Genomic DNA, 27,567 nt, shown 5'->3' on the forward strand with positions numbered 1-27,567 from the left:
TCAGATAGTTGGAGGTGGATGAACGGAGATCTCGAGAAGGGAGATGTTTAGGAAGACAGAGGTAGAGGTAAAGCATTCTCAGGCCCCAGAAACCCTTGTGAACAATACAGAGCCAATAAAGAGATTTCACAGCTGGAGAGATACGATCCCTTGGCTTGAGGCCAAGGACAAGTCTTGCAGCCCTGTTCTGGATAATTTGTAGAGGACGGAGAGTAGAGGCATGAAGATTTAGAAAGAGGCAGTTGCAGTAGTCCAGCCTAGAGAGGACTAGATCTGTGGAGACAGTGAGCTCCTAGGGGAAAGTCAGGAAGGGATGAATATCTCTGAGGAGGTGCAGCTGATAGTTGGACTTTTTAGAGACATCGGAGATGTGACGAGAGACAGAGAGGGTGGAGTCAAAGATGACCCCAAGGTTCTTAGACTCACACATAGGAGCAGGAAGAGGGCCCAGAGTGGGTGGCCAGAGAGAGAGGAAAGGAAGGAGCTGGTGTTCCGATGAGAAGGATCTCCATTTTACTGGCATTAAGGCATAGATCATTGGTGGCACACCACTCCTGAATTGTGGAATGAGAGAAGGAGTAGAGGTGGCCAAGGGGAGCCTGAAAGAGAGCTGGGTGTCATCTGCATTACAGTGAAAGTTGGAGCAGAGAGCAGCAATGCGGTGGGCAAGAGGTGCCAGGTATTGGTTGAACAGCCAGGGAGAGAGGTTAGACCCCTGGGGAATACCACAGGTAGAGAGAGCGATAGAATAGAGGAAGGACCCCAGTTGGACCTGAGAGCATTAATCATTGAGAAAGGAGTTCAGCCAGGCCAGGGCCTGATCAGTGATACCCAAGTTATGGGTGGGATGGGCAGACACTTAGGAAATTATAGTACTTAATTGAAGATGGTGTCAGGAGAAGTAAAAGGAAGTTATGGATAAGGCACAGAAGGCTGAAGCAAAGTTAGTGCAGAAGCAATTGGCGAAGGGAGCAGTGATTCAGGCCCACCTGTATAGCAGTTGGAACAGAGAATGGCTCTTTTAGAAATGAGAGCGGCAGCGAAGTGGACACAAGTGTACCAAGGTTATCCAGACAACCAAGGTTCCACAGGAGGTTAACAGGGAGGTTATCCATGTGGGAGGGGGATTCCAAGGAGGGCAAGGAGATAGTGAATGAGGATTTGGAGGAATGGGGCTGAGGTTTCGTAGTCCAGGACCATGTTGGTCATGTGGGAAACTGGGCCATTTTGCATGAGAGTGTAGGGGCAGGCAAGTGTATGCATATGATCCCTGCGATTATCCCAGCAGATCGGCAGCCCAAGTTACATATCAGCAGCAGTACGGCATGATGCCTCCAGGAGCCCCACATAGCGCGGTGTCCGCACAGGTGCCCCATCAGGAACAACAGCCCCAGTATCAATATCAAGTGCCAATACCACAACAAATGTATCCCTGAGTGCCCAATAGCATAGCAGTGTATGCACATCAGCAGACACAACAATCAGCCCCACAAGTTTGGGACAAAAAAGTTTTGCCACATGGCAGAGTGACACCGTACCTAGGGGTGAGTTTGGTGGGTGGTAACCCCTTTGTATTCCCCGTGTTGAATACATATCCAGATCGCAACATCCCACAGATGTCCCTTAACATACCCAGTACTGTCAGTCACAGCCGACCCGGAAGAGGAACCCTTGGTAGGTGAGGAGATAGGTAACAAATCATTTGCCTTTATGGTTGACACAGTACAAAAAATTCATGCACAAAGGAAGGGTGATTCCCCTTATCAGGCAAGGTTTTGGACAGGCAGGGGTTCTCTGGGGCAATACATTTGGTTCCATTACAGAAGATATACCCATCAGGGCTACTGAAACACTGGTGAACTTGTTAGGCAGGGATATGTTAAGCAAGTTAAATATTTCAATTTTGTTTATGGAAGAAGGGGTTGTGTGCTTCACACTAGGAATGTGTTATGTGAGGGTCCTGGTGATAACACAATCATTGTACAGGGATAGCACAATAGTGGAATACGTTTACACCCAGATTTGTTTATGTGTGGGGCAACAGTGTTCTTGAGCTAGGTGCCTGGCATCAGAAATAATCGATGGAGAGTACCGTCAGAATTATTGCTTAGGCCAGCAGTTCCCCAAGACCATGCTCTGGGTACCATAATTATACTAAATTTGTAGGGGTTACTGATTGATGATTACACGATAGTGCTTATAGGGAATGATTAAGAGGGAGATGAGTGGCATCCGGTTTTGTGTATTGGCCCAGCTCAATCATTAAGTGGGGTCTCAGATGGGTAGCAGTTTGAGGATGCATATAATTATGGTGAGATGATCCTGGAGGTTTGTATCCCATGTTAAATAATAATTCAGTATATGAATTTACCTTGTCTTATACTCATTGACAAGTCCATGCCTGTGTATTTATAAGATTTGTTAAAGGTCCCCACGACCTCATGGACAGACAAGCCCCATGGTATAGGGCTCTTGAAGAGCGTAGCAGTAGTACGCATCAAATTGAAGCAGGGAGCAGTATTAACCAGAGTGCAACAGTATCCATTGGAGAGAGAGCAGATGAGGGAATATATGAGACAACTGTTGCGTTATGTTAGCAGGGCATCATAGTGCCCTCAGAATGCTGTGTAATGCAGTAATATACCCTGTCAAATAAGCAAAAGGGTCAAGTTGGAGGGTGATACGGGGCTTAGACTCATTGAATAACATTGTTGAAGCAGAGTTCCCAGTTGTACCAATCCCCATCATGATGCTTTGTAATGTACCACATTTGAATGTCATTGTTTTGAAAAATGCATTATTTTCCCTTCCATTGCACCCCGATTCTCAATATGTTGCCACGTTTACCTATAACGGATAAAGGTTCCAAAACGTCAGACTTCCCTAGGTGTACTGTGAGTCCCCCGGTATTGCATCTTGATTTGGGCAACATACAAGTACAGAGTACAATCATTTTAGTATGTAGAAAACCTTCTAGTGTGCAGCACAACAGAAGGATCATGTAGAGCAGATGCAATCAGATTGCTATCACTGCCTGCAGACAAAGGATACAAAGAAGATAGAGACAAAATGCATTATTGTTAAGAAGATGTAGTGCATTTAAGACAGATAATATCATCTGCACGGAAGAGATTAACCCCAGAAAGAGCATCAGTAGTACAGAACACACCATAGCCAACCACGGTTAAAGCAATGCAACCATTTTTGTGTTTGTCTAAATATTGTACAGCATGGATTTATGACTATTCTAGCCACACAAAACCTCTAACGTAGGGTCTAAAAGAGGCACATAAAACACTCACATGGACAGTAGAAATGATAACATGTTTCCACATGTGGGTAAGGGGGCAGCCCCGCCCCCCAGGCGCTTTAAAGTACGGTGAGATGCATTTGAGGCACTGTGATGAGCCAGGGGGAGGGGGAACAGTGAGAGGGACGCCTTCCCGTCCAGCAGGACCCCATGTTAATATAACCAATTACCTTATATATCCAATTACAGTTTAACTACATGGTGTGGTTTAAGGTGTGCGTGGCATTGCTATTTTGCATAGAAACTGATAATCCTAGGTAGAAGAGAAGGTTTGAAATCATAGTTCAGAATGAGGATGGAGACCTTGGAGCAGGATGGCACAGCGGGAGTGAGTGAACTGTGTGTGTGAATGAGTGCCCCAGAACCTCCTTTTTGTCCTCCTTGAGGCCCGCCAAGTGCACAGTATGAGCGATAAAACAAGATATATAATATGAGTATAATTCATTTTTTCTGACCTTCAAAGTGAGAAATTGAGCCCTGTAGTATCCATGTGATGGGTGACAGACGGACTGGACTGGGACCAATAAACTGTCATTCCTTATGGATAAAGGTGGCACCTGTATAGGGTCCATCCAATCGGCTGCACAGGTTTTTACTGTATGTAATGCATCATTTATGATGATGTTTTGCTTTGTAAGATTCTGCTTTTACTAATTTTTTGCAGAACGTTCTTAACAGTTGTTTACTATTGATCTTAAACTGAGAGATTGTGAGATTAAACTTGTTATCCTTACAAGATCAACTTGGGCCTTTCTTCCCTAGTGAGTTGTATTCTCTCTGGTGTGAGCGTTCAGGGGCGTGCCTTCAATTGGTGACCCCGATGTGACCCCAGCGCCTCCCCATAACAGCCCCGAAAAAACACGTTTCCAGTTATTTAGCAGGAGCCAAGACAAGTCTGCTCTGCTCTTTGAAGTGGGGCGCGGTTCTGAGGAGAGTGCAGGCCGGTGTTGGAACCCAGTGATGGAGGAGTTTGGGTGAGCACGCACATGTGAGTAGACTGACAGATTAATGGGGAAGTGTCAAAGGGGTGAGTACATGGAGAGTGAGGTCATTTACGTGACATGGATAAGGTCAGGGTTATTTGTTGTTAAGATTTGTATTGTGAATGGAGTGTTTTGGTAAAGTATTATAAGTTAGGGCATTATAAGGTAAGGCAAAGCTAAGACAGGTAGCCCCTCCTCAGAAGGGGAGGGAAGGTGGTACCACATGATATTATTTTATTTACAGGAGAAATATAAATATAAAAGTAGTGGTCTCATATATGTAGTAGGCCTGTAACAAGCAGTGGGTGCTAGTTTAGCGTATTTTTAAAATGTATTGTGTTCATATATTTTTGGGGGTACGGAACGGGCCCTAGAAGGGGTGGTAATTGTGTGTGTCATGATATGGTGTGGTGTTGGATGATCTTGTTGAGTTGTGTGTGCGTGCAGCGAAGGATGAAAGGGAAGGGTGGCGTTTGATTTTCTTGTTTTTGTGGTTACAAGCAAGTGGCAGCATGCGCGCCACGTTAGAGGGGCTTTGCAGGGTCACTAAGATTAACTAGCTGTAACTAGCATGGGGGGAGGAACACCAATAGAGCACATGTACAAGGCCCTGCCACTGTATTGTGACTGGGTGGAGATACATCATAAGCAATGGGTCACAGAGACAGGAGGAGGGGGGATGCCCTGCCCATGGCCAGGGCAGGGCGCACACAACAAGAGCATTTTGCAACAAATGTCCACATTTTTTTTAGTAACAAAATATAAGGGGAAGCAGCTACTGAAGAGAAAAGAGTTTCCTGATCTTTGGCGTATGTTTGAAGACACAGAAAATCAAGGGAATGGAGGGAGGTGAAGAGACAGAAAGATGGGAAGTGGAGAAAGGGAGAAAGGGAGAAGGACAAGGCGGTGCTCAAGGGGAGGGTAGGGGATTATATCCCTTTACAACATATCCTGCAGAAGGATACACTAATCCAAGCTATGTACCCGCTGTGATAGGGATCCCTTCTGCTGCGGTAGGGTCTCCCTCAGCGTCAGTAACACCACGGGTTACTGCAGCCCCATCTTTGTATACCCATCCACCCGACGTACTGGCATCGGCGGGTTGCAGGTCTAGGGAGTTTGGGGATAGGTTGAAAGTTTTACTAATGGAATTGAAAAGGATACAGACATCCCCAGGAACATTGAGGGATATAAGTGCATTTAGAGAAGCGTCGGGAGAATGGAAGTCAGGGGAAGTGCTGCTTAAGATGGATAATGAAGGTATAAGACCAGCATGTATTGCGAAAGAAATTAGCCTTGGGGATGGATTATATACCGGGATAGGAGAATACAGTGTTGGGAGAGAATGTGGAGTAAGGAGATACTGATACATTTACTGAGGATCAGAATGAAGGAGAAGGGGTGGGTTAAGAGGCAGCTAAAAATACCTCCCAAGTAGAAGGTCAGGGGTCAGGTTGAGGAACAGGGCTGGCTGGATGGCATTAGTAAAGAGAAGAGGAGTTGTAAAGGTGTAGGGTAGAGCAAGTTGATATATGAGTTTGAAAAACAAATGGCAGGTGTGCCTCTGGCAATAGGGGATCTTAATAGCCTGTTGGTTGCTGTAATTGGGGATCAGGCTGGGAATGTGGGGGTCAAGGCCGGATACCCAGGATGGTGCACATGATGGGGCATCATTTAATGAATGGAGTTAGAGCATTGGTATGGGACATACTATGAAGGGCCTTCCTGGATATCCCTGATTTACAATCTCTGATGAAGTATACCATGGGTGATCATGAGGCCCCAGGTAGATTTACTCTTAAAATGCAGGAGAAGTGGATAGCTGAGACGGGATGGCCGTTGGATCAATCAAAACCATTCTTCTATATTATTGTAAAGGCGCTGGATAAGATTGTGGGAATTGAGGTGAAGAGATAACTGGAAAAAACAGGGTATAATAGTGCATCATTGTAAAACGATTAAGGAGCGTGAGAGGGAAACAACGCAAAGGCATCAGGGGGACAAAGCCAAATTGCTGAAAAAAATTTGCAGATGTAGCAGTTCAGGTGTACACAGCAAGTTGTGAGTGCCACTATTGAGTTGCTCTGCCCTGAAGAAGGACAAGGACAGTGGGCCGGGCTAACAGTACCCCGGCCCACAGATGCAGCAAGGGGGACTGCAGATAGGAAGAGAGGGATTTCGAGGAGCAAGAGGAGGAGGGTTTGGACCCAGTTGAGTTGAGTTAAGACAGTGTCAATGTTGGAATTGTTTAAGGCGGGGGCATTTTGCAAGGGAATGCAGGAGCAGGTCTGCATTAGGGTATATTTATGGGCCACTGCAGCAGGGCCAAGCACCCAAAGGGCACCAAGGACCCCAAGGACTATAGTACCAGCAACAGAGTCAAGGGGACCAGAAACAGGAGTATCCACAGGTGCAATACCAAACATATAATCAGCAGCACCATGCACCGGACACACACGCATGGGACCTGCCGCAACAATCGCAGGGCGGTGGTGCCCCGGTAAATAGGGTGCCAGGTGGGGCTGCCACTCCCTTTAGTGGGGCAGCAGTGGTAGGAGGTAGCCAGTTTTAATTCCCTGGAACAAACACATATCCTGATTAGGACAGCCCACAGAGAGCAGTCGCCTTTCCAGTCTTGTCGATGACTATCCACCCTGAAGAGGAACCGTGAGGGTGGAGATAGGAAATAAGCAATTTATAGTCATGGTGGACTCTGAAACTTTCCACTATCAGGAAAATATCTTGACGTGCAGGGATTCTTTGGAGAGTTTTCCGAGGTTCCATCTATTGAGGAGCTGAATATAAAGGTGGGAGGGAAGGAAGTATGGCTGCCCTTACTATATTCCAAGTGTTTCCCAGTGCAATTAGTGGGTAGGGACCTGCTTAGTAAGTTAAACATGACTATATCCTTTACAGTTCATGGAGTAGAATGTGCCATGCCTGGGATGTTGTCATGATCTCTGCTTCCAAAAGGTCAGGGTTTTCCCAACTCCCTTGGAAGCAGATTCATAACCCATGTTCCGAGTGCCAACCAGTCCCAATTGGGACCTTTTGGACCCAGTCCTGGCGCCAGTGGCACCAGGCTCATAAATATGCCCAGTCCCAGCGCTGGAAGCGCCGGGCTCATAATGCTTGGGTGGACTTACCTGCAGCAGACCATGCTGCTTACTTGCCTGCCAGTTGAGCCTCTGATCCTCTTATGTTTGGAACTACTTTTCCTGTTGGGTGGGGCAGGAGCCACTCCCTAGGTTCAGAACACTGGAACTCTTCTGGAAAGCAGGAACTCTTTTCTTACCTAGGCGTGGCTGTGGAAGGAGACACCTAAGCACTACGGGAGGCTATTTAAACCACACCCGATGGATGAATCTTGCTTTGCGTTATTCTGCATCCTCTGCAGCAGAACGCTCATCGTGTCTTCTGCATCTGATCCTAGGCCTAAGGAAAAAGGCTTACCATCCTGAATCCAGTCTTCAGCAACACCTATAAAGACAAGAAAGAACAGGTTAGCATTACGGTCTTCAGTGACAGCTCTTCACTTACCTGGGCCATCGGCTGTCACCAACGCCTCGCGCTGCATTCTGAAAGACAAAGGCTTACCTACTCTTCGTGCGCTCCGGAGGTCTTCACACTGCATTCCGGCATCTGAAAGACAAAAGCTTACCAACTCTTTGCATGCTCCGAAGGCCTTAGGCGCTGCATCCCGCATCTGAAAGACAAAACAAGGTGCGTTTAAAGACATTGGGGAACTTTAATACTCACGTGCCATTACTCCTTTCCGCATCTAACCCAGTGGGTATTCCGGCACCCTGCAACCGCTCCGAACTTGTACCTGCAAAATAAAAAGACAGTTAGAGCGCATCGTGAAGCAGGCAACAAGCGCTTACTTACGTGCTTCCAGGCGCTTCTATTCATCACACGGGCTCCATCTTCAACTCACTTCAGCCCGTCATCCACCATCGCCGGAACCCTGCAAAACAAGAGACATCATTACTAAAGACTTTAAAGACATTAGAATTACTCGAAACTTACCGTTCGTGCAGTAAACGACGGACAGCAGTCCTCTGAAGTCAAGAGGCCTGCTCCCCTTATCCAGTGAAGAAACTGGTTACAGCACCCTGCCCCGAGGCAGATGGAGAGCACGGCGTTCACTTACCTAAGGTGAGAGCGTTAACCTTTGGGGTTCTACAGGAGAAGAGAAAGGGAAGAAGAGAGAGACATTCAATAACCCAGTTCATTAATCCCATATTTTCTATCTGCAGACATCTTACCCTTCGAGTCAAACATACAGTGCACAGAGGTCCAGCCCAAAGAGCCAGCCGTGTGTTACACATCACCTTTGAAGATACGGTATACGCCCAGTCAAGACCGGCGCCTCTACGGGAATCAGGTGAGCGTTACAGAACGCAAAGCCAACCACAACACTCCCGTCCAGGCGCTATGGAAACCTCGGATACCGACCAACTAGCCCAGTTACTTGGGGAACTAAGGGCAGAAGTGCATGCAGCCCATCAGGAAACGAACGCTCTAAGAAGGGAACTGATTATTTCCAAGGAGCGAACAGATGATCTCGCTAGACAATTGCTACAGTCACAAGCCGGACAGACCCCGTTACCCGCATCTGGGGGAAATCTTCCTTCTACATCCTCTATGAATCCAGTGCAGATCAACCTACCTGGGAATGGACCTCTGGCTCCGCCCGAACGATTTTCTGGTGACCCAAAGAGGTTTGCAGTATTTATCCATCAGTGCCGGTTGCATTTCTTATGCCTGCCAGCAGCCTTTCCAACTGATCAAGCTAAAGTAGCTTTTGTGCTTTCGTACCTTAGTGGCAATGCGGCAGACTGGTCGATCCCTCTAGTAAATCAAGATGATCCGGTCCTCCATGATTTTCAAGCTTTTCAGCTCAGTATGGAAAAACTGTTCGCAAGACATTCACAGGGGCAGGCCTTGGACAATGAGCTTCTTTCGTTGCGACAAGGTAATCAAGACCTTTTGGCTTATATTGCGTCTTTCAACAGACTTATAGTGGAAACTCAATGGCCTGAGGACAAAAGGATTACGCTGTTTTATAGACATCTACGTGGAGAGCTCAAAGATGTGTTAGCCCAAGTAGTGAATCCCCCACAAGATTGTTCGGACTATATAGACTTAGTCGTTCAAATAGATCACAGACTGCAGAATAGGAAGGCCGATCGTTCCAAGTTTGATGCTCGAGTATTTTCCAAACCGCCAACTCCTTCCAAAGGAGTAGACTCCGGGGAACCCATGCAAATAGGGGGTCTGAAAGGTCCTCTAACACAAAAGGAGCGGGAAAGGAGAAAACAGTTGCAATTATGCCTCTATTGCGGAAACTCAGGGCACTTTCTTCGAGACTGTCCGGTGAAACCTGCTAAGAAGGCAGTAGGAGCTGCAGTTACCAAAGTTACAAACTCTGAGCAGGGAAACGACCTCGCCCGACAAGAATAGAGGTCCTCTTGCCGAGCGTGAAAACCAGTTCCGTGACCTCGCATTTCGTGATACCTATGGTCCTCATTAGCCCTGATAATCTGGATCGATTACATGCAATTGAAGCTTACGTCGACAGCGGTGCCATCGGCAATTATGTGGATCATGAAATGGTTTTGAGGATGAATCTAACTCTTTGTCCCAAGGCTGTAAAGGACATCATTACTACGGTGGATGGTACGGAGATAGCCTCCGGGCCAGTAACGCATACCACTCAAGAAGTGACGGTAATAAGTCAAGATGGACACCATGAGAAGATCGTGTTCGATGTGATCAAGGCCCCTCAGTTTCAGATTATTCTAGGAATACCTTGGTTAGAGAAACACAATCCTCTGATCGATTGGCGAGCAAGAACGGTCCAGTTTCCAGAATGTGTCTCTACTTGTCACCCTCCACCTGTTGTTGCACTGGCAGCAATTTCTTCAGAGACTCCCCAGTTACCTCCCGAATACCTAGAATACCAAGATGTTTTCCGGAAGGATCAGGCTAACTCTCTACCTCCTCATAGGTCTTATGACTGCCAGATAGACCTGATACCTGGATCTACTCCTCCTTGTAGTAGAATTTATGCCCTCACCGAGCCTGAGAACCTTCACCTTCGACAATACCTGGATCAATACCTGGCAAATGGGTTTATTCGTCCTTCCAAGTCCCCTGCTTCTTCAGCTTTGTTCTTCGTTCCAAAAAAGGAAGGAGACCTTAGAACTTGTATAGATTATCGCTCCCTGAACCAGATCACCGTTAAGAATAGATATCCGTTACCTTTGATCCCTGAACTCCTGGACCAAGTCAGAAAAGCATGCATATATACAAAGCTGGATCTTAGAGGAGCTTACCACTTGGTACGAGTAAAAGAGGGCGATGAATGGAAGACGGCCTTCCGCACCAAGTATGGGCTATTTGAATATCAGGTCATGCCCTTCGGACTTTGCAATGCCCCGGCCGCCTTTCAATATTTTATGAACGATGTCCTCAGAGAGCTCATAGATGTGTGTGTTGTTGTTTACATTGACAACATCCTCGTTTATTCTTCATCGGAATCTGAACATCAGAAACACGTGAAAATGGTCCTCGAAAGATTGCGTCAACACAAACTTTTCGCTAAGTTGGAAAAATGTGTTTTCAACGTGACTGAAGTTGAATTCTTGGGATTCATATTATCACCTGGCCGAGTGCGTATGGATTCAAAGAAGGTCGATGCAGTTCTCAAATGGCCATCACCATCCTCCGTAAAAGGTGTGCAAAGCATGTTAGGCTTCGCTAACTTTTACCGCAGGTTTATCCCCAATTCTCTCGAATAGTCCAGCCCATCACTGCCTTGTTAAAGAAAAAGAAACGTTTTGAATGGTCTACCGAGGCGGAACAAGCTTTCCAGGATTTGAAGACTAAATTTATCTCTGCACCAATCTTAAAACACCCTCGCCCCAAACTCCCCTACATCGTGGAAACTGATGCTTCAAGCCTTGCCATGGGGGCAGTTCTATCACAAAAGGACCCAGTAACCAATCAGTTGCATCCCGTGGCATTTTGGTCCCGCAAATTCTCGCCTCCTGAAATCAATTACACGATTACTGACAAGGAACTTCTAGCTATCAAGTCTGCCTTTAAGGCTTGGCGGCATTATCTGCTGGGGGCCCGACACACCGTTACTGTGATTACGGATCACCGAAACCTGCAATATTTGAAAACCGCAAAAGCCCAATCCTCTAGACAACTCCGTTGGGCATTATTCTTTGCTGAGTTTGACTTCATAATTACCTATCGACCTGGTACAAAAAACGGTAAAGCTGATGCCCTTTCTGGGATGGGAGTGGAAGAACACTTGATCAACCCTAAACCTGTACCAATCATTCCCGAACAAAGAATTCTGGGTGTAATCGCCACACAATCCATAGAGGAAGTTAAGGATAAAGCCAGGCAACGTGTAACTCCAGCAGACATACGGAATTGGCATCTGCAAGGAAAGGACTTTGCAGTAAAGGACAACTTATTGTATTTCCAAGAACGATTAAACCTACCCAGCACAGATTTACAGAAAGAAGTAATCTCTTGTTATCACGATTCTTTAATGGAAGGACATCCCGGTATAGCCAAGACCTCAGAAAAGATCAAGCGCTACTTCTGGTGGCCGTCTTGGAAAAAAGATATCAGAGACTTTATAATGTCCTGTCGAGTATGCGCCCAAAACAAGAGTCAAAAGGAAAGACCAGCAGGCCTCTTACGCCCTATTGACATCCCACCTCGCCCTTGGCATACGCTTTCTATGGACTTCATCACCGATCTACCTCCATGCTCCGGATACAATATGATTCTAGTAATCGTGGGCTTATTCTCCAAGATGGCGCATTTCATTCCGCTCAAAAGCTTGCCAACAGCAGCAACTCTGGCCCGAGAATTTCTCGAAAACATCGTCCGACTGCACGGTTTTCCTTCGGTTCTAATTTCGGATCAAGGTAGTCAATTTATTTCTCATTTTTGGCGAAGTTGCTGTCGGTCGGCTCAAATTGATGTGAGACTATCGACCAGTCACCACCCTCAGACCGACGGACAAACCGAGAGGACCAATCAAACTCTGGAACAGTATTTACGCTGCATGCTGCAACAAACTGAAAAAACTTGGAAAGACATCCTTTGGATAGCCGAATATGCCTACAATAACTCTGTCCATTCGGGAACTGGGAAAACCCCGTTTTTTCTTTTGTACGGCAGTCACCCTCGAACCTCGGAGTTGGATCCCCTCCAAGATCTTGAAACACCAGCAGTAGACTACCTGCATTCTACAATCACCCAAGCCTTTAAGGAAGCTGTTTCTCACCTTCAAAGGGCTAAAGAACAATACAAGAAAGGAGCAGATCAACATCGGAAGGAAGCCCCTCAATATCGAGTAGGGGATCAAGTCTGGTTATCCACCAAATATCTACCTCTAAAAGGGCCACGCACATTCAACCCAAGATACCTTGGACCCTATTCCATCACTACCATAGTAAACCCAGTAGCGGTCAAGTTGGACTTGCCCCCGCACATGAAGATACATCCGGTCTTCCACGTCTCTCTATTAAAACCCGTGCAACCTCAAACCCGACTAACTAAATCTCCAAAACCTATCCTAGTTGATGGGAAACTCGAGTTTGAAGTCAAAAGCATTCTGGACTCCAAGATCTCCAAATCTAAACTATTTTACCTAATTGACTGGAAAGGCTACGGCCCCCAAGAGAGATCCTGGGAACCTGCTGAATATGTCCACGCTCCTCGCCTAATCAAAAGATTTCACCGAACATTTCCTGACAAGCCAAAACCCCCGGAGAAGCCCGGTTTGGGAGGGGCCTTGAGGGGGGGTACTGTCACGATCTCTGCTTCCAAAAGGTCAGGGTTTTCCCAACTCCCTTGGAAGCAGATCCATAACCCAGGTTCCGAGTGCCAACCAGTCCCAATTGGGACCTTTTGGACCCAGTCCTGGCGCCAGTGGCACCAGGCTCATAAATATGCCCAGTCCCAGCGCTGGAAGCGCCGGGCTCATAATGCTTGGGTGGACTTACCTGCAGCAGACCATGCTGCTTACTTGCCTGCCAGTTGAGCCTCTGATCCTCTTCTGTTTGGAACTACTTTTCCTGTTGGGTGGGGCAGGAGCCACTCCCTAGGTTCAGAACACTGGAACTCTTCTGGAAAGCAGGAACTCTTTTCTTACCTAGGCGTGGCTGTGGAAGAAGACACCTAAGCACTACAGGAGGCTATTTAAACCACACCCGATGGATGAATCTTGCTTTGCGTTATTCTGCATCCTCTGCAGCAGAACGCTCATCGTGTCTTCTGCATCTGATCCTGGGCCTAAGGAAAAAGGCTTACCATCCTGAATCCAGTCTTCAGCAACACCTATAAAGACAAGAAAGAACAGGTTAGCATTACGGTCTTCAGTGACAGCTCTTCACTTACCTGGGCCATCGGCTGTCACCAACGCCTCGCGCTGCATTCTGAAAGACAAAGGCTTACCTACTCTTCGTGCGCTCCGGAGGTCTTCACACTGCATTCCGGCATCTGAAAGACAAAAGCTTACCAACTATTCGCATGCTCAGGAGGCCTTCGGCGCTGCATCCCACATCTGAAAGACAAAACAAGGTGCGTTTAAAGACATTGGGGAACTTTAATACTCACGTGCCATTACTCCTTTCCACATCCAACCCAGTGGGTATTCCGGCACCCTGCAGCTGCTCCGAACTTGTACCTGCAAACTAAAAAGACAGTTAGAGCGCATCATGAAGCAGGCAACAAGCGCTTACTTACGTGCTTCCAGACGCTTCTATTCATCACACGGGCTCCATCTTCAACTCACTTCAGCCCGTCATCCACCATCGCCGGAACCCTGAAAAACAAGAGACATCATTACTAAAGACTTTAAAGACATTAGAATTACTCGAAACTTACCGTTCGTGCAGTAAACGACGGACAGCAGTCCTCTGAAGTCAAGAGGCCTGCTCCCCTTATCCAGTGAAGTGAAACAAATGGTTACAGCACCCTGCCCCGAGGCAGATGGAGAGCACGGCGTTCACTTACCTAAGGTGAGAGCGTTTACCTTCGGGGTTCTACAGGAGAAGAGAAAGGGAAGAAGAGAGAGACATTCAATAACCCAGTTCATTAATCCCATATTTTCTATCTGCAGACATCTTACCCTTCGAGTCAAACATACAGTGCACAGAGGTCCAGCCCAAAGAGCCAGCCGTGTGTTACACATCACCTTTGAAGATACGGTATACGCCCAGTCAAGACCGGCGCCTCTGCGGGAATCAGGTGAGCGTTACAGATGTGTGCTGTAAGGTGGATGGTAATAATACACACCATGACAAGATGACAAGGGAGGTGGTAGTATGCTTAATTTCCATAGACCCGGACATGTTTCTCTATGGTGTTACAGTGCTCATGATGGTTGTGCCCCAGATTGCCAAGCAATGCTAGCAGGTACCCACTGATTTTATTTATCGCCCAGCAGTGTCGCACAATGTGGTGGTAGGAACAATATTATCACTGGACCTCCAGGGGTTGTTGGTTTTGGCCAAAAGGGGTTGTCTTATTGGGAATGGAGAGAGACTGTGTGAGCGGTGCACAGTGCTCTGTGTAAATCCAATAGTGCAGCTAAAATAGATGACAGATGATGAATTGTTTAAAAATAATGATAGAGAGGGGGAAATAATCCTAGAGATTGGCATCCCATGTGACATAATGATACAGTACTGAAGATTGCAGTGTCCCTTAATGGCAGCATTAATTCTGTCTGCATTTTTGATGAAGATTTACAGCACGTGCCTTCACAGTTGTGCACTACAACTCCACGTAATTTGGTATTATTGAAAGATGTAACCCTCAAGCAAAGTGTGGTGCTGCCCAGGGTGAAACAATATCCACTATCAAGAGAGGCCTTAGAAAAACAATACAACCCCTACTGGACCAGGGGATTATTGTGCCGTCTACATCCCTGTACAACACAGCAATCTATCCTGTACAAAATAAATAGCGGGCAATTGGAGAATGATCAAGGACTTGCACCCCCTAAATGATGTGGTGCAGAATTTCCAGTAGTCCCAAATCCTGCGACAATTTTATGGAGCATCCCTAAAGAACCCACATATTTTACTGTAGTGCATTTCAAAAATGCATTTTTCTCGATTCCACTCCATCAAGAGTCAAGGTACCTCACGGCATTTATGCAGGGCCAGATGCGGTTCGAACACACTAGATTACGCCAGAGCCTGAGCATGTTTAACATAATAATGCATGCCGATTTTGGGAATATTGAGGTGCCTAGCAAGATTATCCAGTATGTGGCAATATGCTAGTGTGTAGTGAAAGTGAAAAGCACTGCTGAAGAAACTCCAGTGCACTCCCACAATTGCTGTCATATAAAGGGTACAAGGTCGATAAGGCCAAATTACAATATTGCCAGTAGGAAGTGATCTATTTGGGACAGCTCATATTGGGAAATGGGAAAAGAATACTACCCGAAAGGGAGCGTCAGTAGACACCACCTCAGTTAAGGAGATGCAGATGTTTCTGGGCCTATGTAATTACTGTAGGGCCTGGATTCTAGACTATACGGTATACACGAGATCACTTCTATGGGCCCTTAGGGAAGCACAGAAGACAAAGGAACACGAGTTACAGTGGACGGCTGAAATTATCAGACAATTTAACGACTTAAAAGAAGTGATTCGTTTGGCACCAGTACTGACCACCTGGGATTATACATAGGAATTGTATTTGTTTTCACATTCTGATAATCAACTTATTAGAGCAGTGTTGATGCAAAAAAACACTATGGGCCATAAGCCACTGGCCTAACATATATGCTAATATATTTTTCGGCAGCTCAATGGAAGATAGTCGCTAATGAGAGGGTATTAAGAATTAAAGCAGCTAAGAATTACATGGTTCAACAAAACCGGAAAAAAATGATAATTATAAGATCAACTTGCAAGTAATCTCTTATTTGAAAGGTGCTTGACCCACTTTAATTGAATATTTGAAAATTGGTGGTGATCCAATACAGCGCTACTGTGGAATACTCACTGACTCAAGTTAAGAACCATGTGCAGTAATCCCGAGAGTTTTTATTTTGCAAAGCTATCCCATCTTTTAGAAGATCATACCCCTGAGGAAATTCTGCTAATTGTGTGATTACACGAGGAAGAACAAAACATGTTGTGTTAATACTAACTGCATTCATAAGCACTTCACATTCAGCTATATATCAATTGTCTCTTTCAGCTATGTTTTAGTAGCATGGACACTTAAAGATTATAACTAGGATTGTTTGGCACATATCTATCATGTGTCACAAACTTAACATTGAACTTTGGGTAGCGACAAGCGTTGGGTAAAGCTTGTTAAATAAAATATTGAGATATTGCACAAGTCATTTTCAAGGGTTGCACTAGTCACTTTGCGTCAAGCTGTTTTGTATATTGAAAAGATATTGGGCCTCATTACGAGGTAGGTGGTAAGGGATTACCGGCACCGGTAAGGACACCGGTGCCGGTAATACCTTACCACCCTATTCCGCGGTCCCTTAGCGGGTCACTTCCTTAATGCCTGGTTTGCGGTACCGTTATTAGCTCCATCCCCATTCCCATTGAGCCCTATGGCGGCTCGAATGGGAATGGGGAATGGTTCCTGGATTGGGGATTTACTGGCTCCTCCAAGGTTGGAATGACCCGGTAAGTCCCTATTTCGGGAACCCGGACCCGGAATGCGGTAAGGGGGTAGCCCTGGTGCTAATAGCACCATGGCTACCTCCTACCTAGTAATGAGGCCCATTGTTTAATATGTTTCTGTACATTTGTTTAAGGAAATTAGATGATAAGAAAATATTATTTAAAAAAAATAGTTTTTCATTCTGGAGCTTGGGGATTCTATGATGATGAGATTCATATTTAGTAACAATAAGCAAGCTACACCTAGATGACTTAACACAGTTTTGAGTCAGCTTGTGTTTGCTAACTTGATAGGGTCTATTTTGTTGTGTCTAGTAGAATATACAACAAGGCCACAGACAGATAAAAATACCTTGATGTATAACTTGCCATCACTCACAGCAGGGGCAGGAAGTGGATATATGAGTTGGAAAGAATGACAGTTGGGACAACCCTAGCAGTGGCCAACATAAAATGTCTGTTCGCTGCTGTACTGGGTGAACAATCAAAAGACATTTGGAAGTGGGCAGGATTTCCCAGAGTGACAACCCAAAACACAAGAAAGGACAGGGCACATTTTAATAATTGCAGAGCATAAGTTTGGAGGGCACTCAGAAAATAATACCCATACACATCAGATATAGGTGCAATCATGACATGGAAAATGGGCCTAGATGAAGACCCCACTGCTTAAATACACAATAGTCAAGTGACATTGAGACTAGTGACTAGGCAACCATGGGACAAAAATATAGCCATTTGGTATCACATTTTGAACCAGAGACTCCTCGAAGAGGTGCAGAGGCAATTTAAGTAGATTGTAGGAAGAGGAAAGACCCTGGTCCAAAATACAATTGACTATTGTTCACCAGTATTGACTAAAGCAAGATAAGGACAGGGAGAACGTTGAGGAAAGAAAGATAGACGAAGCAAAGTTAGTGCAAAAGAAACTATAAACACTAATGCTGGAAGGGGGTATGTTAAGAAACACGGGAGAAAACAATGCTGTACAAGAGGCACAGCAAGTGCAACCAGGGCCAAATGGAACATTTGCAGGAAGAGGGGACCCTAACTATTACCCCTGGGGACAAGGGTTTGCATGCAGTGGCATGAAGTTTGGATCCCAAGCGCAGCAAGGAGGAGGGTTTAATCGAGGGCCACCACTATTTATAGGGCTCCCACAACAGTGTTCGAAATGTGGGAAAATGCATCATATCTCACATGTATGCAGAATTAGGAGAGGAATACAACAGAATTGGCAACCAGTAGATACTAGAGGGGGGCCAGCATACCCCCACCATATATTGCAGAACCGCCAACATATCATGCCCAAGATCACATGCAGTATAAGACACAAGCGCCACAAATACAGCAGACACAACAGGGATGCCACCTGAAACATAGCAAGCACCAATGCAAACACATCAAATATCAATGCAAACACAGCAAGTACCAATGTGGGCACAGGCAATAACATAACAGAATGCAGTGACACCATGGAACGCAAACATATTGCTGGAAGCACCTACACCTACAGTAGTGGGAGGGAATCATTTTACTGGTACATGACTGAATATGTACCCACAATAGGACAGACCACAGAAAGACTTGATGCATCCCATCCTATTGATTATACCAGACCCACAAGAGGAACCAAGGGTTGGAGGGACTATAGGCAACAAAACATTTTCTTTTTCGTGGATACAGTAGATACCCAATGCTGTGTTAGAGACGGAAAATTCCCAATGTCAGGTATATCCATGAATACACAAGGGTTTTCTGGAGAGACAACAAAGTTTCCTTTTACAGACTACTTACACATAACCATAGAAGAACATGACATGTCTATGCTGTTGTTATATTCCCATAAGACACCAGTCAACATTTTGGGGAGATATATGATGAGTAAACTAAACAAGACAATGTCATTTACTTATGAGCGGATAATAGGTTCTACCCCAGGGATCCACTATGTGAATGCACAAGAATTCATAACAGCATTATATAGGCAGAAAGTACCAAGAGGAGTGCCATTAAACCCAGAAGTATTCCTTTATGGGAAACACATATTGGTAGCATGGCTTCCAATAATACAGGATACATTATTGAGGTTACCCAAAGAATATTTTTTTGACCAGAATTACCCACACACCTGGAAAAAGGGCAGATAATCACAATTGAGCTAGAAGCAGAATAGTTCAGGAAGACAGACTAATTATGTATGGAATAGACAATGAAGGCGTACATTGGTGCACAGTGATAGTGCTTGACAAGGCACAGAGACTGACTGACTTGACAGATGAAACATTATTTACAGACAAAGGGCCTCATTACGACCCAGGCGGTAAGTTACCGCCTGGGTCGTACCTTTACCACCATGGCGTAAACTATGTTTACGCCATGGTGGTTGGTGGACTTACCGCCCCATTCCGAGGTTGGCGGGGCGGTAAGTCCCCAATCCCCATTTACCCTTCCCCATTCCCATTTTTGCCCCATAGGGCATAATGGGAGTGGGGAAGGCGTTAATTACGCCACCGTAAATTACGGTGGCGTAATTAACATCAAGGTCCCTTAGCGCCATGGATTTTAACACCTGCTAAAAGCAGGTGTTAAAACCTCCATGGCGCTAAGGGACCTCGGAATCAGGCGGTAAGGGTCGGCGCTGTTTACGCCGCCGTAAAACCCTTACCGCCTGAGTCGTAATGAGGCCCAAAGACTCAGATGACAAAGTAATGTTTAGCATCAGTTTCACATATCAATAACAATGCAAAAACAGGGAAATCCTCCAGAGAATGTCATTAGTGAGGAAAGTACCATCCTTTGTTCAAGAGGATTTGGTACGCATGCCGAGCACACTGTGGACCAGCAGTCCATGTGATATTGTTCTATTAAAAGGAGAAGGGGTCGATACAATTAAACTGTATGAATGAGCCATTTTACCATGAGTAAAACAGTACCCCATGTCAAAGGAAACTGATGAGAGTATCTATGACAACATCGCCAACTTGGTGCGACAGCAGATGTTAGTGCCTTTGGAATCACCGTGCAACACAATTATGTACCTGATCAAAAAGATGATTGGGGTCATGGAGATTTATACAGGATTTACACCCTTTGAGTAATACTGTTAAGGCAGAATTTCCATTAGTGCCACATCCGGCCACAATAGTATGCAACATCCCATCTAAAGCTAAATATTTTACAGTTATTGATTTAAAGAACACCTTCTTTTCAATTCCCTTGCATCCTGATTCTCAGTATCTGATCATGTTCACTTATCGTGGGATTGGATTGCAACATTCCCACTACCCCAAGGGTACTGTGAATCATCCTGGGTCTTCAACAGGGTGCTTCAGATGGACTTAGGGAATGTACAACTTGTCAGTGCGGTCATCCAATATGTGGACGACATATTGGTGTGTAGCACCCCAGAGGAAGAGACTCAGTGAAACTGATGATACTACTGGCACAAAAAAGGTATGAAGTGAGCAAAGACAAACTACTCTATTGTCAGGCAGAGGTCATATAAATAGCCCAATTGATGGCAAAAGAATGGTGGAAAGTGACATCCTAAAGAGCAGATGCACTCATGAAAACATGCAGGCCAGAGACAGTCAAAGAATTCCAGCAATTCCCAGGACTTTTTAATTACTGCAGGACATGGGTCTTTGACTACAGCACATATGCCAGGCAATTTTTAAAATGATTAAAATAAGCACAGAAGGACAAAGGTGACATAGCCCGGACAGGTGAAATGATAGAATCCTTTGATGAATTGAAGCTTGCAATAAGTACGGTTCCAGCATTAGGGATCCCTGATTACAATAAATACTTCTTTCTGTTTTCCCATTGAAATGGAGTAGTGATGATGGCTGTCATTGGACAGGAAATTACCATGGGACACAAACCAGTAGAAATGTACAGTGGCATCTTAGATACAGTAATGAGAGGCCATTACTCATGTGAGAAAGCATTAGCTGCAGTAGCATTTGCAATTGAGAAATATGACAGTATAATTATCGGTTCTGCAGTTGTGTTTATGTTGAGCATGCTCTTTTTGCCATCCTTGAAAGCCCAAAAGTATATTGACTACACAGAGAGTCTCAGGTTACAAAGTAATCTAATAGAATCCATTGATCAAAATTGTCAGGTTCGAGCGCTAATATATTATTGTACTCCCGTTTTTGTATCTATGAGAGGACCTTCATCTAGCTCCTAATATATGTTATTAGATACTAAACTGAAGGGTACAATTTTGATCATACCAACCAGTTAATTATATGTTTAGACATCAAATCCATATATACCTAAATCCCCCAACAGGCTATGTTTAAGTAATTGAAGAAGTGTCGTAACTGGTAAAGTCAGGTGTACTTTCCCATGTCCCCTCCTCACCTGTGTCTTCTAGTACACTGTCTCGTGTCTCAGAATTCCTTTTCCTCCGAGTCTTCTTTTCCTTGGAGTTCTTCTTTATCTTGACTCTTTTATCATGCAGGTAAGGAAGGTCTCCACTTGCGGCCACCTTGGCAGGATATGATTTCCTGGCCAAAGGGAACCCCAGAAAGCCCACCTCGTATACAGGGAAAAAGCTTCTTAGCACCAAAAAACACTGTTGTGGCTAGATGATCAGTGGTTCCAATGAGGCAACTGCACCTCAACTGTGAGGATGGCTGGAGGCTGGGTAAGTAGATATGCGGCCCCGTAAGATCAGCAGGACGGTGCAAGAGGCTGAAGGCAAGTATTGCAGTAAGAATAGAAGGGAAAAAAGGTAGTCAAGTACAGGTAAGGGGAGATTGCGAATAGTCAGATCGGCTGCAGTGTGTGCAGAAGCACAGAAAAGGGGGAAAGACTTGGGAACCCTGGAGTCCCCTGAGCAAAAAGCTGCCGTAGGAAAATAAGGTAAACTCTGCAGCAAGAGGCAGGAAGAGAGAGAGAACGAGCATGGACGGGTGACCGACTCAGAAGCAAGAGCGGAGGGACTGAGACAGAATAAGAGCAGCCGGTAAGTCACAGCCTTCCGCGAACAGGGGGCTGACCAGAGCACCAGTACAAGGCTGAAAAACGTAAGTAGGCAAAACACACAAGAGAGGGACAGAACGCCAAGTGGGAACCAGGAAGAGAGATACAACGCATCAAGTGGAAGGTTGGGAACGTTGTTATAGCAACTCCGTCACAGACAGCCTTCTTGGTAGAGGTCTAAACTGCATCTAGTGCTTCTACGTATATGCAGCAACCTAGTTACCTATGATGTGCTGAGGTCCACCAATGCCATACTTTCCAAGCCTGCGGCATGACTGTATGCCTCCTTTTCATTGGGGCGCCCCCGGCTTAATAGGGTGTTTGCTATGGAATTGTTGCAGGAGTCTGGAAGCTTGAAGATGATGTCTGGTTTCCCAAGTACGCTCTGATACTGTAACGCTCACCTGGTATCCACGGGGACGTCACTCAGCCTGTTCTGACCTCTTACTTAGTACTCAATATCGCATTTTTTGTATGGATCCAATCGAAACCCAGCACACTTTCTTTCACACTACCCGGGTTGTTCCAGAGAGAGATAACTGAGATACCCATTAGCATCAAACTTTTTGTAATTTCTTCATTTAATTCCACTATGAATGGATTACATGTATCCCGACCTGCATAAAAGTACAAGGTGTTGGTCTCTAAAGAATTGCATTTCCTCCATAGCATCATTCTTTTCCATGTCACCAACGCCTGCAGCGAGTTTAGACCCATTTCATACTTAATTAGATGATACGGAATACATTTCGGTAAATAGTACATTACAGATTTCCAAATGTAGCTTTCTATCGAGGACCACACTCCTTCACAGGTTAAGGGTTGAAATTCATCCCCATATATTAAACGGGGGATTACTTTTTTCGTGTAAAATTCTCTAACAGGGATCATTGAGAATTTCCCAAATTTTGCATCTAAGGCCTGCATTTGAGAAATAGCAATATCGGCCTTAAGTTTCAATTGTGTCCTGAGTAGAGGTCTGGATTGTGCACCTGCTATTGAAAAACCCAGGTATCTGAACTGCTATTTTGCTTTGAGTCTGATGTTCCCGGATACCCATGATAACATATTTGATTTCTTGTTCTTCCTCCCTAGGCGCACAATCACTGTTTTGTCCGGATTAACCTTTAGTGCTATTGAGGTAATAAATCCCTCAAAGGCTCTAAGCATACGTTGAAGTCCCACCTTAGTGGTGTCAATAAGGAGAAAATCATCCGCATATGCCAACCAGGACATACGTGTATTCGAGAGTCTAGGTGGTACTAGTCCCCTATTTAATAGAGCCTGGTTTGCACCACTAACATATAGGTTGAAGATTGTGGGAGCCAATCTACAACCTTGCCGCAATCCATTGTGAATGGTGAATTGATCTGAAAGGGTGCCTGCCGAATCCAGTCTAACTTTCACATCCGTCTGAGAGTAGATTGCCCTTACTATGTCTAACAAGATTGCCGGCATATTTAATGTTCTTAATCTTGTCCACAGTATGTTCCTATCCACCAAATCGAATGCGGAACTCAGGTCCATAGACGCAATAAAGACCGAGGTATCTGCCTTTTTCATTGCTTCTACTCTCAAACAGTACAGGATCAGCCCCCCACATTCCATCCCCATATTTCTCCTAAAGCCGAAATGTCTCATATCCAAAATCTGTTTATCATCAATCCATTTCTGGATGTCTCTTAGAACAAGTGAGGAAAACAGTTTGGATTCCGGGTAGGGCAATGGCAATTGGCCTGTAGCTCTTGGGGCATAGTCGAGAACCCTTTTTGAATATAGGTTTAATGCTAGATACCCTCCTAGACAGTAGGAAGGACTTAGTCGATAACATGTTGGAAAACTAAGTGGACAGTATTTTTGCCCATAATTCAGGATTGGACTTAAGGATTTTATTGGACATATTATTAGGTCCCGGCGCCCCAGAATTTTTAGATGTTACAATTAAGTTTTTTATGTCCCATGTGGTAAAGTTCAAGAGCCAATTTGTTTCATGTTTCCATGGAACCCCGGCCCCATCCTCATTAGGAGAGTACATTTTGGAAAAGTGACCCTGCCACATTGCTTCATTAATGGGATTCTCAAGTAGCTCTTTCTGGGGTTTGTCCCAATTATTAATTAAATGCCAGAAGTTTCTTGAATTAGGGCCTCTTAATGAAGTCAACATTTTTTCCCCATCTCTCTGAGCTTTATTTATTCTATGTTGTATGGACCAATTTTTATAACTTTGTTTGACTTTTTTAATCCTATTCACCATATTGTAACGCTCACCTGATTCCCGTAGAGGCGCCGGTCTTGACTGGGCGTATACCGTATCTTCAGAGGTGATGTGTAACACACGGCTGGCTCTTTGGGCTGGACCTCTGTGCACTGTATGTCTGACTCGAAGGGTAAGATGTCTGCAGATAGAAAATATGGGATTAAGGAACTGGGTTATTGAATGTCTCTCTCTTCTTCCCTTTCTCTTCTCCTGTAGAACCCCAAAGGTTAACGCTCTCACCTTAGGTAAGTGAACGCCGTGCTCTCCATCTGCCCTGTCCTGTGGAGTATGCGCCCAAAACAAGAGTCAAAAGGAAAGACCAGCAGGCCTCTTACGCCCTATTGACATCCCACCTCGCCCTTGGCATACGCTTTCTATGGACTTCATCACCGATCTACCTCCATGCTCCGGATACAATACGATTCTAGTAATCGTGGACTTATTCTCCAAGATGGCGCATTTCATTCCGCTCAAAGGCTTGCCAACAGCAGCAACTCTGGCCCGAGAATTTCTCGAAAACATCGTCCGACTGCACGGTTTTCCTTCGGTTCTAATTTCGGATCGAGGTAGTCAATTTATTTCTCATTTTTGGCGAAGTTGCTGTCGGTCGGCTCAAATTGATGTGAGACTATCGACCAGTCACCACCCTCAGACCGACGGACAAACTGAGAGGACCAATCAAACTCTGGAACAGTATTTACGCTGCATGCTGCAACAAACTGAAAAAACTTGGAAAGACATCCTTTGGATAGCCGAATATGCCTACAATAACTCTGTCCATTCGGGAACTGGGAAAACCCCGTTTTTTCTTTTGTACGGCAGTCACCCTCGAACCTCGGAGTTGGATCCCCTCCAAGATATTGAAACACCAGCAGTAGACTACCTGCATTCTACAATCACCCAAGCCTTTAAGGAAGCTGTTTCTCACCTTCAAAGGGCTAAAGAACAATACAAGAAAGGAGCAGATCAACATCGGAAGGAAGCCCCTCAATATCAAGTAGGGGATCAAGTCTGGTTATCCACCAAATATCTACCTCTAAAAGGGCCACGCACATTCAACCCAAGATACCTTGGCCCCTATTCCATCACTACTATAGTAAACCCAGTAGCGGTCAAGTTGGACTTGCCCCCGCACATGAAGATACATCCGGTCTTCCACGTCTCTCTATTAAAACCTGTGCAACCTCAAACCCGACTAACTAAATCTCCAAAACCTATCCTAGTTGATGGAGAACTCGAGTTTGAAGTCAAAAGCATTCTGGACTCCAAGATCTCCAAATCTAAACTATTTTACCTAATTGACTGGAAAGGCTACGGCCCCCAAGAGAGATCCTCGGAACCTGCTGAATATGTCCACGCTCCTCGTCTAATCAAAAGATTTCACCGAACATTTCCTGACAAGCCAAAACCCCCGGAGAAGCCCGGTTTGGGAGGGGCCTTGAGGGGGGGTACTGTCATGATCTCTGCTTCCAAAAGGTCAGGGTTTTCCCAACTCCCTTGGAAGCAGATCCATAACCCAGGTTCCGAGTGCCAACCAGTCCCAATTGGGACCTTTTGGACCCAGTCCTGGCGCCAGTGGCGCCAGGCTCATAAATATGCCCAGTCCCAGCGCTGGAAGCGCCGGGCTCATAATGCTTGGGTGGACTTACCTGCAGCAGACCATGCTGCTTACTTGCCTGCCAGTTGAGCCTCTGATCCTCTTCTGTTTGGAACTACTTTTCCTGTTGGGTGGGGCAGGAGCCACTCCCTAGATTCAGAACACTGGAACTCTTCTGGAAAGCAGGAACTCTTTTCTTACCTAGGCGTGGCTGTGGAAAGAGACACCTCAGCACTACAGGAGGCTATTTAAACCACATCCGATGGATGAATCTTGCTTTGCGTTATTCTGCATCCTCTGCAGCAGAACGCTCATCGTGTCTTCTGCATCTGATCCTGGGCCTAAGGAAAAAGGCTTACCATCCTGAATCCAGTCTTCAGCAACACCTATAAAGACAAGAAAGAACAGGTTAGCATTACGGTCTTCAGTGACAGCTCTTCACTTACCTGGTCCATCGGCTGTCACCAACGCCTCGCGCTGCATTCTGGCATCTGAAAGACAAAGGCTTACCTACTCTTCGTGCGCTCCGGAGGTCTTCACACTGCATTCCGGCATCTGAAAGACAAAAGCTTACCAACTCTTCGCATGCTCCGGAGGCCTATACAAGTTCTAAGGTCTCCTTCCTTTTTTGGAACGAAGAACAAAGCTGAAGCAGCAGGGGACTTGGAAGGATGAATAAACCCATTTGCCAGGTATTGATCCAGGTATTGTCGAAGGTGAAGGTTCTCAGGCTCGGTGAGGGCATAAATTCTACTACAAGGAGGAGTAGATCCAGGTTTCAGGTCTATCTGGCAGTCATAAGACCTATGAGGAGGTAGAGAGTTAGCCTGATCCTTCCGGAAAATATCTTGGTATTCTAGGTATTCGGGAGGTAACTGGGGAGTCTCTGAAGAAATTGCTGCCAGTGCAACACCAGGTGGAGGGTGACAAGTAGAGACACATTCTGGAAACTGGACCGTTCTTGCTCGCCAATCGATCAGAGGATTGTGTTTCTCTAACCAAGGTATTCCTAGAATAATCTGAAACTGAGGGGCCTTGATCACATCGAACACGATCTTCTCATGGTGTCCATCTTGACTTACTAGCGTCACCTCTTGAGTGGTATGCGTTACTGGCCCGGAGGCTATCTCCGTACCATCCACCGTAGTAATGACGTCCTTTACAGCCTTGGGACAAAGAGTTAGATTCATCCTCAAAACCATTTCATGATCCAGGTAATTGCCGATGGCACCGCTGTCGACGTAAGCTTCAATTGCATGTAATCGATCCGGATTATCAGGGCTAATGAGGACCATAGGTATCACGAAATGCGAGGTCACGGAACTGGTTTTCATGCTCGGCAAGAGGACCTCTATTCTTGTAGGGCGAGGTCGTTTCCCTGCTCAGAGTTTGTAACTTTGGTAACTGCAGCTCCTATTGCCTTCTTGGCAGGTTTCACCGGACAGTCTCGAAGAAAGTGCCCTGAGTTTCCGCAATAGAGGCATAATTGCAACTGTTTTCTCCTTTCCCGCTCCTTTTTTGTTAGAGGACCTTTCAGACCCCCTATTTGCATGGGTTCCCCGGAGTCTACTCCTTTGGAAGGAGTTGGCGGTTTGGAAAATACTCGAGCATCAAACTTGGAACGATCGGCCTTCCTGTTCTGCAGTCTGTGATCTATTTGAACGACTAAGTCTATATAGTCCGAACAATCTTGTGGGGGATTCACTACTTGGGCTAAC

Source organism: Ambystoma mexicanum, chromosome 5q (assembly GCF_040938575.1).
Source record: "Ambystoma mexicanum isolate Mex_15411 chromosome 5q, UKY_AmexF1_1, whole genome shotgun sequence".
NCBI lineage: Eukaryota > Metazoa > Chordata > Amphibia > Caudata > Ambystomatidae > Ambystoma > Ambystoma mexicanum.